The 15,228-nt window shown below is 42.3% G+C and overlaps 1 protein-coding gene across 1 annotated transcript in view; it reads left to right on the top strand.

Annotated features, from left to right (window-relative positions):
• The window catches only part of LOC115161326 (collagen alpha-2(V) chain), a 57,477-nt gene that overhangs the window by 14,333 nt on the left and 27,916 nt on the right, over positions 1-15,228 (top strand). The window lies entirely within an intron of this gene.

Genomic DNA, 15,228 nt, shown 5'->3' with positions numbered 1-15,228 from the left:
AGCCGTGAGGTCGAAGGAATTGTCTGTAGCGCTCCGAGACAGGATTGTGTCGAGGCAGAAATCTGGAGAAGTGTACCAAAACATTTCTGTGGTATTGAAGGTCCCCAAGAACACAGTGGCCTCCATCATTATTAAATGTAAGAAGTTTGGAACCACCAAGACTCTTTCTAGAGCTGGCCGCCCGGCCACACTGAGCAATTGGGGAGACGGGCCTTGGTCAGGGAGGTGACCAACAACCCGATGGTCACTCTGACAGAGCTCTAGAGTTCCTCTGTGGAGATGGGAGAACCTTCTAGATTGAAGGACAACCATCTCTGCAGCACTCCACCAATCAGGCCTTTATGGTAGAGTGGCCAGACGGATTCTCTGGTTTGATAAAACCAAGATTGAACATCACAGCGTCACGTCTGGAAGAAACCTGGCACCATCCCTACGGTGAAGCATGGTGGTGGCAGCATCATGCTGCGGGGATCTTTTTCAGCAGCAGGGACTGGGAGACTAGTCAGGATCAAGGCAAAGATTAATGGAGCAAAGTACAGAGAGATCCTTGATGAAAACTTGCTCCAGATCAAAGGTTCACCTTCCAACATGACAATGATCTTGAGCACACAGCCAAGACAATGCAGGAGTGGCTTCGGGACAAGTCTCTCAATGTCCTTGAGTGACCCAGCCAGAGCTCAGACTTGAACCTGATCGAAAATCTCTGGAGAGAACTGAAAATAGCTGTGTATCAACGCTCCCCAGCCAACCTGACATTGCTTGAGAGGATCTGCAGAGAAGAATGGGAGAAACTCCCCAAATACAGGTGTGCCAAGCTTGTAGCGTCATACCCAAGAAGATTCTATGCTGTAATTGCTGCCAAAGGTGCTTCAACAAAGTACTGAGTAAAGGGTCTGAATACTTATTTAAATGTGATAATTCTGTTTTATATTTTTTATACATTTGCAAAAATGTAAAAAATATATGCTTTTTTCCTTTGTCATTATGTGGTATTGCGTGTGGATTGATGAGGGAAAGAAAACAATTTAATCAATTTTGAATAAGGCTGTAACACAACGACATGTGGAAAAAGTCAAGGGGTCTGAATACTTTCCAAAGGCACTGTATATCAATCGCATTGTTTTGATTGCAACAATACCAGGTGATCCAACCATTTAGGTCATACACCAGCATCAATAGGATGTATTGCTGGTTATCCATTTAATTAGGTCAAATGAGAATAGGTGAAGAACATACTTGTTTCCTAATGGGAAAATGTCCACCCTACTGTGAATTCAGAGCAGACATTTTGGAACTGCTGAAGCTGACACAGCTGCTGATGACATATTCAGAAAATATGTAATGGCTGCTCATCGAAGGGAGGAGCCGCAGTCAACAGACTGGAGACAACTTGACAAGCTTTCATTCTAAATTCGCCAGTAATACATCAAGACAACGCCCACTGGGCACAGACATCAATTCAGTGTTTATTCCAAGTTGGTTCAACGTCATTTCATTGAAATAACGTGAAAACAACGTTGATTCAACCAGTCTGAGCCCAGTGGGTGTTTCTTATTCCTGGTTCAGATGTTGATAACATTGATTGAATGATTGAATGTTAACTTTACAGTTAAGTTTTGTACTTTTCATAACAACGGAGATAAAGGTAAATGTCCTCGCCTGCTTTGGGGCGATTCTCTTTGGCGGAATAGTCAGTTTGGAATGTAACCATCAAATTGCTTTTTGACCTTACTTTCACTATCAGGAGGTCAATAGGAAACATAGTTTGAAATGTTCCACAGCTCTCACTCATCCCAGAACTCAAAGCCACTGTGTTTGTGATTTTCTGTCTACAGTTAGATTAGAAATCGATTTGCTCCAAAAAGTGAAATTCTATTCAATTATTTTGGCAGTCTAGGTTTCAACGTTAGTTTTTGAGGTCTCATAATGTATCTTTATGCTATGTAGGATACTACAATTACAGAATCCGTTCAAGTATTGTTTAAATGCAGAAGTCAAGTAAACAACAAGTGTGTGCTAGTATTTTAAAGAGTGCCATTTGGAGTTGTGTCCGCTCTAGATTCTGTCTCCAGGTATAACAGAGATATAGGGCACCGTAAACTTCAAGGGGTCCATTTACTTTTAAAGTGAAAACCATAGATCATGTCACTCCCCCACCCTAGGCTTTAGTTTGAGTAATGTCATCTGAGACAATGGGCCCTATCCCCAGATAGGTTGTTGTTCTTGCAAACAGCTTTCTGTGTTTTCTACCTCCCTTGAGTGTTTGTTAGATCGTCAACAGTTCATTTTCAAGCTAACTAGAAAAGCATTCCAATTCATTCCTAGTTGCTGTGATGCAGTAATACTGTATTATTCTCCAACATGAATCAAACCTATTTGCGATACTTTGAGAAGTATTGAGAGTATTCAAATGTACACAAATCTGCAGTCCAGTCGCAAGATGTAAATATTTATAACATACATCTTTGCCTTGCCTTAGGCTGCACTTAGTAACACGCTGTAATGTAAGCCAGTGTCATGGCAAACCAGCTGCATGAGCTCTGCTAGCTTTCAGCACTATCAAACAAACAGAGAGGGAATGGAAAGGAGGGAGAGAAGGGGAGAGAGAGAGATCTAGCATTAGAAGGAAAAACCAGGCAAGGATGTTTTCACTGGCTTGTGAGGTAATATGGTATTATTTAGTTAAAGCACCTAGTGGTCAAATGAAAGGTCGTGGCAGTATATCTTCACTAGCCCTGGATGTTCCCCATGACATATATATATATAGGTTTCCACACAAACCAGGTCCACGTCCATCCCTCCAAAAGTAATGATAATGACCGGACATGTGTATTTCATCATTAGACCGTAGTTTATCTCATGTAAGGTTAGAGACATATACACAGATTTCTGTTTAAGGAGTGGCTCTTCATCTGTGACCGGATCTTTTATTTCTGAGGCTCCGTATCAATGAGTGCGCAAATTCTCACAGAATCTCACAGGAATTTGGAACTTCAGTCATTTTTTATGCCCTTAACCTGATTAGATACATAGCTAGTTAAATGCCCAAAATATGATATTCACAATGTCACTAAGCAAAAACCAAAACACCAATAGCCAATACAATGTCAAAACATGATTTTGTCATGAGTTCAGTACTATTTGCTTAATTTTAAGCTAAGGTTAGCATGCTAAGTGCCATCGTGCAGAAGTAGCAAAGAAAATACCGTTTGATGAGCTAGCTATGTTAGCTAGCTAGCAAAGGTAGACCAGTTATCAAAGTGGATGCCAGCTAGCTTTACATGCATGGCAACCAGGACGGATTGTCCTACAAGACGCGAAAATGACAGCACATTCATAGATGAAGCTCTCATGCAATGCAACAATCTTTTATTAGCCGTAGTTAATAGCAGTCAGTACACATAAATTCACATAGCTATGAACGACCATGTTGTAAACTGTAAAGTAGCTAGCATCTCATCATCTCCATTATCTTGCTATCGCATAAAAAAATGAATACGACAAAATACCTCCAAATACATTGTGTATTAGTCCACAATTTCTGACATTTGGCTCGTAGTTCTTGCACAGGAAAGAAGTGGAGACAGTTTTCAGGGACCTACCAGATCGCAGCAAGGGAAGAGATAAAAGGTGTCATCATATCCCCACAGATGAAATTGATTTCAACAGTATTTAATGAAGTCCACTAGCTTGCTGCACTGGTGTAAAATGTCACTATTGCAAAAAAAAAGGCACTATTAACATATCTTGGGCACCCCCACAGCTAACACACACACAACTTTTTAAAACCGACAGTACACATTCCTTTGTCTCATGCCCGCCTGAATACTTCTCACATTTAGCAATCTCCCTCCTACACACTGCTGCAACATGACCAAAACATTGGCACTTAAAACACCGTAATGGGTTCGGGACAAAAGCTCCTACGGGATAAATTACACATTCTAACTTGACCTTGTCAAATCAAATCAAATTCATTTATAAAGCCCTTCTTACATCAGCTGATGTCACAAAGTGGTGTACAGAAACCCAGCCTAAAACCCCAAACAGCAAGCAATGCCGGTGTAGAAGCACGGTGGCTAGGAAAAACTCCCTAGAAAGGCCAGATCCTAGGAAGAAACCTAGAGAGGGACCAGGCTATGAAGGGTGGCCAGTCCTCTTCTGGCTGTGCCGGGTGGAGATTATAACAGAACATGGCCAAGATGTTCAAATGTTCATAAATAACCAGCCTGGTCAAATAATAATAAATCACAAACAGCAAGCAATGCAGGTGTAGAAGCACGGTGGCTAGGAAAAACTCCCTAGAAAGGCCAGATCCTAGGAAGAAACCTAGAGAGGGACCAGGCTATGAGGGGTGGCCAGTCCTCTTCTGGCTGTGCTGGGTGGAGATTATAACAGAACATGGCCAATATGTTCAAATGTTCATAAATGACCAGCATGGTCAAATAATAATAATCACAGTAGTTGTCGAGGGTGCAACAGGTCAGCACCTCAGGAGTAAATGTCAGTTGGCTTTTCATAGCCGATCATTCAGAGTATCTCTACCGCTCCTACTGTCTCTAGAGAGTTGAAAACAGCAGGTCTGGGACAGGTAGCACGTCCGGTGAACAGGTCAGGGTTCCATAGCCGCAGGCAGAACAGTTGAAACTGGAGCAGCAGCACAGCCAGGTGGACTGGAGACAGCAAGGAGTCATCAGGCCAGGTAGTCCTGAGGCATAGTCCTCGGGCTCGGATCCTCCGAGAGAGAGAAAGAGAGAGAGAATTAGAGAGAGCATACTTAAATTCATACCTTGTCAGGTAAAGACTCTGCATCAAAACTCAGCAGGACAGACAGTGTCCTCTCCCTTTCCCTATCCTTTCCACCGTGTCGCACCAGACGCCGGGCGTCACAGACAACGGGAATCTTCAATTTCAGTTGATTCTCCTCCACACTTAATGCCACCAATGCTTTCACTCCTTTCAACGGTGCTCTGCAAAGCAAGTCACAACTCTTGTCCTTAGTTGCGCGGTCCGGAGCACCTACTCCCTTTGGCCAGAGGAAAGGCAAAATATCTTCACGAGCCATTTTGAGTTACTTTCACCAACACAGTCCCAAACCATTTCTCCACCCAACCTGACACCACGTAAGAATCTACCAGAAGGCAAGGATCCATTCTCTCCAGAAATGTCACTCCCACTGGGCCAGAATTATCTTTTTCAACATCAGCAGTCTTCACTGCACCTGCCACCACAGTTAATTCCTCCTCACACTCATCACATTCAATTTCCTTCTGATGCTCTTCCAAAAGTTCTGTGTGATCCACCATTCTATATTCACTAAAAACATCTAACACATTTCTGCTTTTTTTCCTGTCCACCATCTTATCCTTCATCAGATCTTCCAGAAGGCTTGTGCATTCCCCACTCCATATTTACTTATGTGTTCCACTTCTCTCCTTTTTTTCCCTGTCCTCCATCTTACCCTTCATCAGATCTTCCAGAAGGCTTGTGCATTCCCCACTCCATATTTACTTATGTGTTCCACTTCTCTCCTTTTTTTCCCTGTCCTCCATCTTACCCTTCATCAGATCTTCCAGAAGGCTTGTGCATTCCCCACTCCATATTTACTTATGTGTTCCACTTCTCTCCTTTTTTTCCCTGTCCTCCATCTTATCCTTCATCAGATCTTCCAGAAGGCTTGTGCATTCCCCACTCCATATTTACTTATGTGTTCCACTTCTCTCCTTTTTTTCCCTGTCCTCCATCTTACCCCCACAGCATGGCCACATCGGCAGCCATTTTCTTCTTCTTCCTTTCTAACCTGGTTTCGGCATGAGAAAATTAGGGAAGTCTCAAATTCCTGCGAGACTGTGTGCCCTCACAGATACGCAGCCTCAGAAATATAACACCTGGTCATGGATTAGGAGCAACTCCCTTTTGTTTACATCTCCATTTATACCAAACATTTCTCACTCTTTTTTATTCTCACTCTACATTTATTCTCACTTTCTAATGTAAAACATATGGACTAAAATAACTGTTGCATTTCTCCTCCTAGTGTTTCAATAGAGCCACAAGTACATATAACTTTCCTCTTACTCTTCCTCCTCAGGAGCAGAGCTGCAGACCGTTTATTCTCCTACATCTGGATATGCACTTAGTTGATGTAAAACACCAGGAGGCCGTGACCTTGTGTATATGTTAAAGTGCAGACTGGTAAACTGGAATGTACGTCATCGTGTAAAGTTTCCTTTAGTCATACCTGGGTTGTATTCATTTGGCTCTAGAAGAAGAAAACAGAAGAAAATGGACAGAAACGGAGAGGTACTACATGGATTTGTGTTGTCACCCCCCCCCCCCCGTTGCAAAACATTTTTAAACGTTTCCTATTACATGCCCTAAATAATACAACCCTGGCATGATGTATGGACTGGCTGGCTTCTCATGCATGGAAGAAGGAAATGGAGCTTGACATTGCTATCAAAGTAATGATGAAGTTATTTCCCTGTGTGTCGTAGTCAATGCGATGCTTGTTATTGGTTTTTAAGGTTGCCTGTCTATGAGGCTCAATTGATAGCAAGCTAATTAAACATCAGAGACAGGGAATGTCGATTTTGTAATGCATCCGAGTTTGATTCAGAAGGTCTGTTACAGGATAGCCTACCATGTACACTGTATTATTAAAATCACAAAGGAGAAAATGTTGCTCCCATTTGTTAAAGCATGTCAATGTGTTTTGCTTGGTTTGATCTAGTGTGCTAGTGGACACCACCTGAGACAATGTGGAAATCACATTGTTAAAAATCCAACAGGTAACGTCACGAGTGTCGAAGGGTTTAGACCAAGACGCAGCAAAAGAATGTATACTCATCTTCTTTTATTAAAGGATAAAGAAGGAAAACCAAAATAAACACGACGACAAAGAACAGGCCGGTAAGGCACAAAGCTATACCCAGCAACAATCTCCCACAAAATCCCATGACAAAACACATACCTATTTATAGGACCTTCAATCAGAGGCAACGATAGACAGCTGCCTCCAACTGAAGGCCCCAACATCAATTAACTAAACATAGAAATACAAACGACTAGACTGAACATAGAACTAAACTAACATAGAACAATAACCAAAACCCTGGACTAATAAATCAAATACCCCTCTACATAAACAACCACCCCGAACCATATAAACCAAATACCCCCTCTCCATGAACACATACACAAACACACCCTGAACCACATAAAACAAATACCCCCTGCCACGTCCTGACCAAACTATAAGAACAAAATAACCCCTTTTACTGGTCAGAACGTGACAGGTAACCTACACCTGTGGAAGCCAAGCAGTAGTTTCAGACAAACATTTTACCTGTGTATGTTTATTTTTCACGCCTAAAATGTACGCAAATGATGTCATGACAATCATCACTATACACACGGAGGTTTTCCTCCGTTCAACCTATAGATAGTGTTAGTTCTGGATTGTGACAATCATTTATCTCACAATACGATATGCCTTTCAAGACAACTTTGGAGTGAAATGGAAATTCATTACAGTTACAGACATGCTAAGTATACCACAGCTGGTTCAGGTTAAGAAGAGTTCAAGGGCTTTTCAATACAGATGAATCATATTGTATCATATTCTTTGATCTGTGTTTCTTCCTCATGCCTGTGTTTATGTGCCGAGTGTGTTATGATACCGTAAATTATATGTCATATGCTCAACATCACTGACTTTGTGGTCAGAGGGCTGTAATTCATCTGAAAGTGAAAAAAGCAAACATACAAACCATGTACGGTTACAGAGCATGCCAAATGCCACCGTGAGGTAAACCACAGCCTAGAGAAGATTGCAGTCAAGTTGACGGCAAGGCAAGACCAATGTCCTTCAAGGTTATTCTATTCAGTAACTGGCATATTGTTGAACCTTGCTACAGTAGATGCTTCTATCCTCCCAAGTATGGCTATTATAATTCTTCCTTTGATCCACTGCTGGTTGACAATTTTCAGATGGATGGCTTGGTCTACATTGCTCTTAATTCACTGGAATAACTTTGCTTTGCACAAATTCAGTTGTGCACAAGAGAAAAACCTAGTCTGTTACTGTAGCTTCTAGTCATGTTTGATATGATTATGTGAAGTCCCATTTACTGTTCTCATCCCATAATTTTCCCCAGGGCCCCATTACTTTCTGGGCTGTATTTCAAATCTAGTATAAGTGTAGCCGACTAAATATGTTTTCCACATATTATAGTTACTAAAAAGCCTTGAATACCGTAGTATTACTGTAAAGATTCAGCCTCTAACTAAGAGGGACATCTCAGGCAATGCACATCTCAGGCAATGCACTTAAACTATACAGTATATACAAAAGTATGTGGACACTCCTTCAAATTAGTGGATCCGGCTATTTCAGCAACACCCATTGCTGACAGGTGTATAAAATCGAGCACACAGTCATGCAATCACCATAGACAAACATTGGCAGTAGAATGGCCTTACTGAAGAGCTCAGTGACTTTCAACATGGCACCGTCATACGATGCCACCTTTCCAACAAGTCAGCTCGTCAACTTTCTGCACTGCTAGAACTGCCCCGATCAAATGCAAGTGCTATTATTGTGAAGTGGAAACGTCTAGGAGCAACAACGGCTCAGTAGCGAAGTGGTAGGCCACACAAGAGCGGGACCACCGAGCGCTGAAGCACGTAGAGCGTAAAAATTGTCTGTCCTCAGTTGCAACATCACTAACAACTTCCAAACTGCCTCTCGAAGCAACATCAACACAAGAAATGTTATTCGGGAGCTTCATGAAATGGGTTGCCATGGCCTAGCATCCGCATACAAACCTAAAATCAGCTGGAGTGGTGTAAAGCTCGCCACGATTGGACTCTGGAGCAGTGGAAACGCGTCCTCTGGAGTGATGAATCACGCTTCACCATCTGACAGTACAACGGATGAATCTGAGTTTGGCGGATGCCAGGAGAACGCTACCTGCCCGAATGCAGAGTGTCAACTGTAATGTTTGGTGGAGGAGGTATAGGCCCCTTAATTTCAGCGAAGGGAAATCTTAACGTTAAAGCATACAATGACATTCTAGACGATTCTGTGCTTCCAACTTTTGGCAACAGTTTGAGAAAGTTAGTGTACATTGCAACATGCCTGGGTTCAAATAGCATTTGAATTCTTTCTAAGATTTTGAAGACTTTGAGGGTTTTGTTGAGCCTGCTTGTGGTGCTATCTATAGGCAGGGTTTGCACATTTTGGATTATGCAATTGGTTCCATTCTACAAGGAAAGCTCAAAGAAGCAAACCTTGACAGATTTGAAAACATTTTGAACACAGTGTAGACAGCAGTTGACCATAGTTGAGTTGTGTGGAATAGAGACAATGGAAAACTAGGAGTCAGTAGAAGGGGGTAATTTAGAGCAACCACATTCTCCCAAGCCAACATGGTGGGAACCACTGCAGTGTGTTGTATTTCTTTACAGGAAGACCCGGCTGTCAGAGACAGCTCCAGAAGGAAAAGAGGCACAGACGTGTAATCAGCTACTTTTTCATTTAACTTTCCTGGCTGGCCTTCCTTCCTTCCCCACCCCCATCCCCTAGCCCCACCCCCATCCCCTAGCCATGTTTGTGGAAGAGAAGAGAAGGGAAGGTGAGGTGCGTGTTCAAACCAGAAGCAACAATGTTCTCTTGCGCCAACAAGGTTTGCCTATGATCCCCAATGCTCATACCTCACAACTCTGGAACATGTAGATAATGTTGTAGATTATTTTTTTACAGACACACAGATGTCTTTATAAAATGAAGGGAGTCATCTCTTCTAGTCACACTAACAAAGAGACAGGTATAATCATTGGGTTAATGTTCACTTTGAACTGACACTGTAGCAACTAGTTGCTGACAAGACAGGTCAACATGTTGGAGTGCTTAACACAAATTTCAGAAAAACAGTGGAATTATACTTTACACAAGGTTTTCATGAAGGCTTAATAAAGCCTTCATAAGCTTCACACATAATAATGCTTCTGCCACGTGGAATTCATGTAAGGACCTGTCATATCACCCTTCATATTATGGTATTTGCTTATAAATGGTTTGTGAAACATCTACCTAACTGTTATAAAGGGCTATGAAGCCGACATTAAGCTCAGTAGATAAAATTGTGACCCAGTTGTTTGTGACCAATCATTGTCCTGGATAGATTTATCAGTGAACCAATTATAGGAGGGGGGAGTCAAAGGGGAGCAGGAACTGGAAGATTTATGTCCGCCACCAGATGGTTCAAAGCAGGCATGCACAGCTGCCGCAAAGCCACCCAGCAGCTGGAACTCATCTGCATGACCTGGGAAAGAAGGCAGAGTCAGCCGGAACATTCTGGTCTTGCCAGATGACAGATCTGTTCAGGCTATAAAGAAAACCATGAATATATAAAAGGATTAAGTCTTAGTACAAGGATTAGGCTGCTTTTGAATGTGTCTGACACCTGACAGAGCAGTCGGGAAATCTTGCTCATTTTAAACAAACGTAAGCCTACTTTCTGAAACAGTTTGGCTGGCGTTGAGTCCTTGGAAAAGAGAGAGTTTAAATGACTCATTGTTTCCATAAGGTCATGTTTTAACCTCTAGACTTCTGGCTGCAACAGTCTACTCCCCAAACACAGTGTGTCATGAGTTTTTCCGCATTAACCGGGGAAAACCCATAAAGTAACCATTTCCTGGGCTCCCGAGTGGCGCAGTGGTCTAAGCCACTGCATCTCAGTGCTAGCGGTGTCACTACACACCCTGGTTCAATTCCAGGCTGTATTACAACCAGTTGTGATTGGGAGTCCCATAGGGCGGTGCATAATTGGCCCAGCGTTGTCTGGGTTAGGGTTTGGCCGGGGTAGGCCGTCATTGTAAATACGATTTTTTTCTTAACTGACTTGCCTGGTTAAATAAAGGTTAAAAAAACGTTTAAAAAAATGCAGCCTGCTGTATGATTGTATTCCACACTTTCCCCCTGATTGTTCCAAGTTGTCATAGATGTGTGACATAGTTTCAGTGTCGAATGTTGCGGTTCATTGTTATCTGGCTTTTGTTCCCCCTGAGGAACGTCTAACAGTCTGGTGAATCTGTAGTACAAAGAACACAGCCAGACATTCTCTCATTCTCTCAGAAACCTGGAGAAAGTAAATGTTGTAGAACAGTGGGGGAAACCAACCGACTGAGTGAGAATACTAATGGAAAATATGCATCAGACAAGCATGCTTTTTCAACGTTGTCACGATTATCTGGTTTATGCGGCATCTGCTGAAAGTACGGAACCTGTGATGAATTAAGCTGAGGGGGAGGAAAAAGTTAACCACCCCTTCCTTACCCTAGCGTGCACTGAGGTTTTTAAGACCGCCCAGCAAACCTCACTTCTCTCACTGTAAACTTCAAATGCTCCCGACACCCCCTTTTGAAACCCCAACAGGGAAAATGGCACTTTCCAAGCTCTGCGGTCTATGGCTCCACTAGACAGGGCCAGTTGGACATTTTTATTCCTCTGTAGTTTATAGAAGTGTATTTACAATTAGTTAAATTTTGTCATGTGTAGATCATGTGCAGATAATGTGTAGATCATGTGCAGATAATGTGTAGAACATGTGTACATCTAGTTAAGATACTCTTGCCTGTTAGGAAACTGATACATCTACACGGTTAGGGAGATGATACATCTACACGGTTAGGGAGATGACACATCTACACGGTTAGGGAGATGATACATCTACACGGTTAGGGAGATGACACATCTACACGGTTAGGGAGATGACACATCTACACGGTTAGGGAGATGATACATCTACACGGTTAGGGAGATGACACATCTACACGGTTAGGGAGATGATACATCTACACGGTTAGGAAACTGATACATCTGCACGGTTAGGGAGATGATACATCTACACGGTTAGGGAGATGATACATCTACATGGTTAGGGAGATGATACATCTACACGGTTAGGGAGATGATACATCTACACGGTTAGGGAGATGATACATCTGCACGGTTAGGAAACTGATACATCTACACAGTTAGGAAACTAATACATCTACACGGTTAGGGAGATGATACATCTACACGGTTAGGGAGATGATACATCTACACGGTTAGGGAGATGATACATCTACACGGTTAGGGAGATGATACATCTACACGGTTAGGAAACTGATACATCTGCACGGTTAGGGAGATGATACATCTACACGGTTAGGGAGATGATACATCTACATGGTTAGGGAGATGATACATCTACACGGTTAGGGAGATGATACATCTACACGGTTAGGGAGATGATACATCTGCACGGTTAGGAAACTGATACATCTACACGGTTAGGAAACTAATACATCTACACGGTTAGGGAGATGATACATCTACACGGTTAGGGAGATGATACATCTACTCAGTTAGGAAACTAATACATCTACACGGTTAGGAAACTAATACATCTACACGGTTAGGGAGATGATACATCTACACGGTTAGGAAACTAATACATCTACACGGTTAGGAAAATGATACATCTACACGGTTTGGGAGATGATACATCTACACGATTAGGGAGATGCTACATCTACACGGTCCCGTGTGGCTCTGTTAGTAGAGCCTGGCACTTGCAATGCCAGCGTTGTGGGCTCGATTTCTACGGTGGACAATTACAAATGAAAATATGTTCACTCACTACTATAAGTTGCTCTGGATAAGAGTGTCTGCCAAATGAATTAAATGAAATTCAGTAACCACATGAGACCTGGGAACCAAGGCATGTTCAATCAAAGTCAGTAACTGTTTTTCTGGGATGAATTATTTTTATTTTTCTCTGCTTTGCAAAAACATGTTTGATGTTTGGATTCACATGAAGATGATTTTTTTCTTTGTTTGTTCCAGTGTTTTATTGATTAAATTCATCCAAACGTGCATTTTCACAGAGCAATAGCCTGGAAACTGGTATTTTAACGGGGACCCAAGTTTAAACAAACTGCTTGCTTTAGTTATGCAACAGTACTTGGAGGCAGGACAGCAGAGCTTTCAGACTTGTCAAATGCCTACCGCCTACTGTCTACTGCCTACTACCTACTGCCTACCGCCTACTGTCTACTGCCTACTGTCTACTGTCTACTGTCTACCGCCTACTACCTACTGCCTACCACCTACTGTCTACTGCCTACCGCCTACTGTCTACTGTCTCGAGTCTAGACTAGTGTAGAGACAACACAGCTGGTTCCAAACAGAGGTTCAGAGATAAAGAATGATGATAAAAGGCGTAGCGAACCCTGCTGAGTGTCACAGGGTCGTTTTCCGTTATCTCACGCGAGACATGGTGCAGGGCAGGCTCTATGGATCAGGGAGGGGGGAGAGGGAGGGGGGAGACCTTCTGAGACCCAGGGTTGGGTGTCTGGTGTGTGGTGGTGTTGGGGGGGGTGTTCCCATGGGGGTGATGAAGGGGGTGAGGTGTGTGTGTGTGTGTGTGTGTGTGTGTGTGTGTGTGTGTGTGTGTGTGTGTGTGTGTGTGTGTGTGTGTGTGTGTGTTGCCGATGTGGGCGGCATGACTCATAACCACAGACATTCATCAGGGCAGGCGAAATACCTTGAATTATGGTACCCTCAATTATAAGATTAGACATTAGCCATTAAATTTGATCACTTAGCCATATTGTAGCTTATCCAAGTCTGTAGTTTCCTTTAATTTGAGATGGCTATACCGTTCGCATTGTGTTTTGCTAAGGCATGTATTAAAAATGATTGGTGGTATCAGTGACATCATCCCACTGGCTCTCTAGTTTGATCCAGTTCCCAGAATAAGAGTGTTTGGTTCTCCTTATCTGTTCTCTCCTCTTTGTTTAGTATACCTGTGGTTCCCAAACTGTGGGGGTCAGCAAAATGTTCACAGCACCTCTTGGCAAAATTCATACAATTGCAGGAAATAAGATTCAAACCTACAAAATGTTCTCTCTGTTAACAACCTGGGTTTGGAAACCCCTGTAGTAGACAACACATTACTGTGAAGTCAGACTATTTTATGCGCTTTATCTTCCTCTAATATTCAGAATAATATCATGGTGAACCAAGTATTCCAGGATCATTTTTGTGTATAGTTTTTGTCATAATTTTTTCATAATTTTATAAAATGTTGGTCATTGTCTACGGCATCCATCTTAGGAAGTCGACAGTTTCAGGCTAAACTCTTCCTGTGGCCGTTTTCTATATGTTGCGGAGTGAGATAACAGATGGTTCATTTAGCAGATGAGCTAATCTAGAATGATCCGTTACCCCCACAGTGCCAAAGTGATGACATAGCCGATGGCTCAGTCTGTTTCCTCCCAGTCAGATCTCACAGCACACTGAGGAACATAAGTAATAAGTGAAAATATAAAGTAGAGTCTTGTGAGAGCTGTTGGTCTGGTAGACATGTTCCTCTGGCACTGACCAGTCTGAGGCTTGTTCTTGTCAAATGGTTACCTATAAAGCTCAGGGATGCCACCTGGTGTTTATAACGAGAACAGGTAAAGGACCTACAAGTCACCTTTACTCCATCAACTCAGCCCGATGGTACGTTTGTTTATGTTTTGTGTGTCAGTTGTCATGACTACCTAGAAATGCTAATGTACCCTAAAGTAAAGTTCAACCGCTCTCCTTTCCCCAGCAAGTCTCCATCAGGTTGTTGCTGTGAATGAGAATGTGTTCTCCTCAGTCAACTTACTAACCTGGTAGAGTAGAAGTTCAATAAATAACGAAGTAGATAAAAATATCAATCATAATCAATAAGTAGGTGCATGCAAATGTGGATAAATTGTGTTAAAAACGAATGGGAGCTTTCCTTGACATAGCCTAGTCTCTCCTGCATTTGGGGTAGTTAGACCAGGTAAACCCATGAAGCTTGTTGTAAATTCGCATAAGCACTCAAGATGGTTTGTGTTTTATAGAGCACCATTACTGTTTAATATCCCTTTTCCACTACTTTTCTGTGTGTGTGTAATAAACATTTAGTATTTTATTGGTATATCTTTGCAGGGACGTTTTTCATTGGTGGCAGGGTCATTTTTTTGTGAGTCTGTGAGTCAGGTTTTTGAGGCATTCCTTTGGAGGAAGTTAGCTCATGTCTGACAGTGGGGAGACTTTATTACAACCGACAGTCACCTTTTCCAGAACCCTCTTTTACCTGTAGTTGAACTGAGATGTCATCCAGTACATAATGGAAAACATATGTTCCACATTAC

Source organism: Salmo trutta, chromosome 24 (assembly GCF_901001165.1).
Source record: "Salmo trutta chromosome 24, fSalTru1.1, whole genome shotgun sequence".
Taxonomy (NCBI): Eukaryota; Metazoa; Chordata; class Actinopteri; order Salmoniformes; family Salmonidae; genus Salmo; species Salmo trutta.
This window is presented reverse-complemented; position numbering and strand designations above follow the sequence as displayed.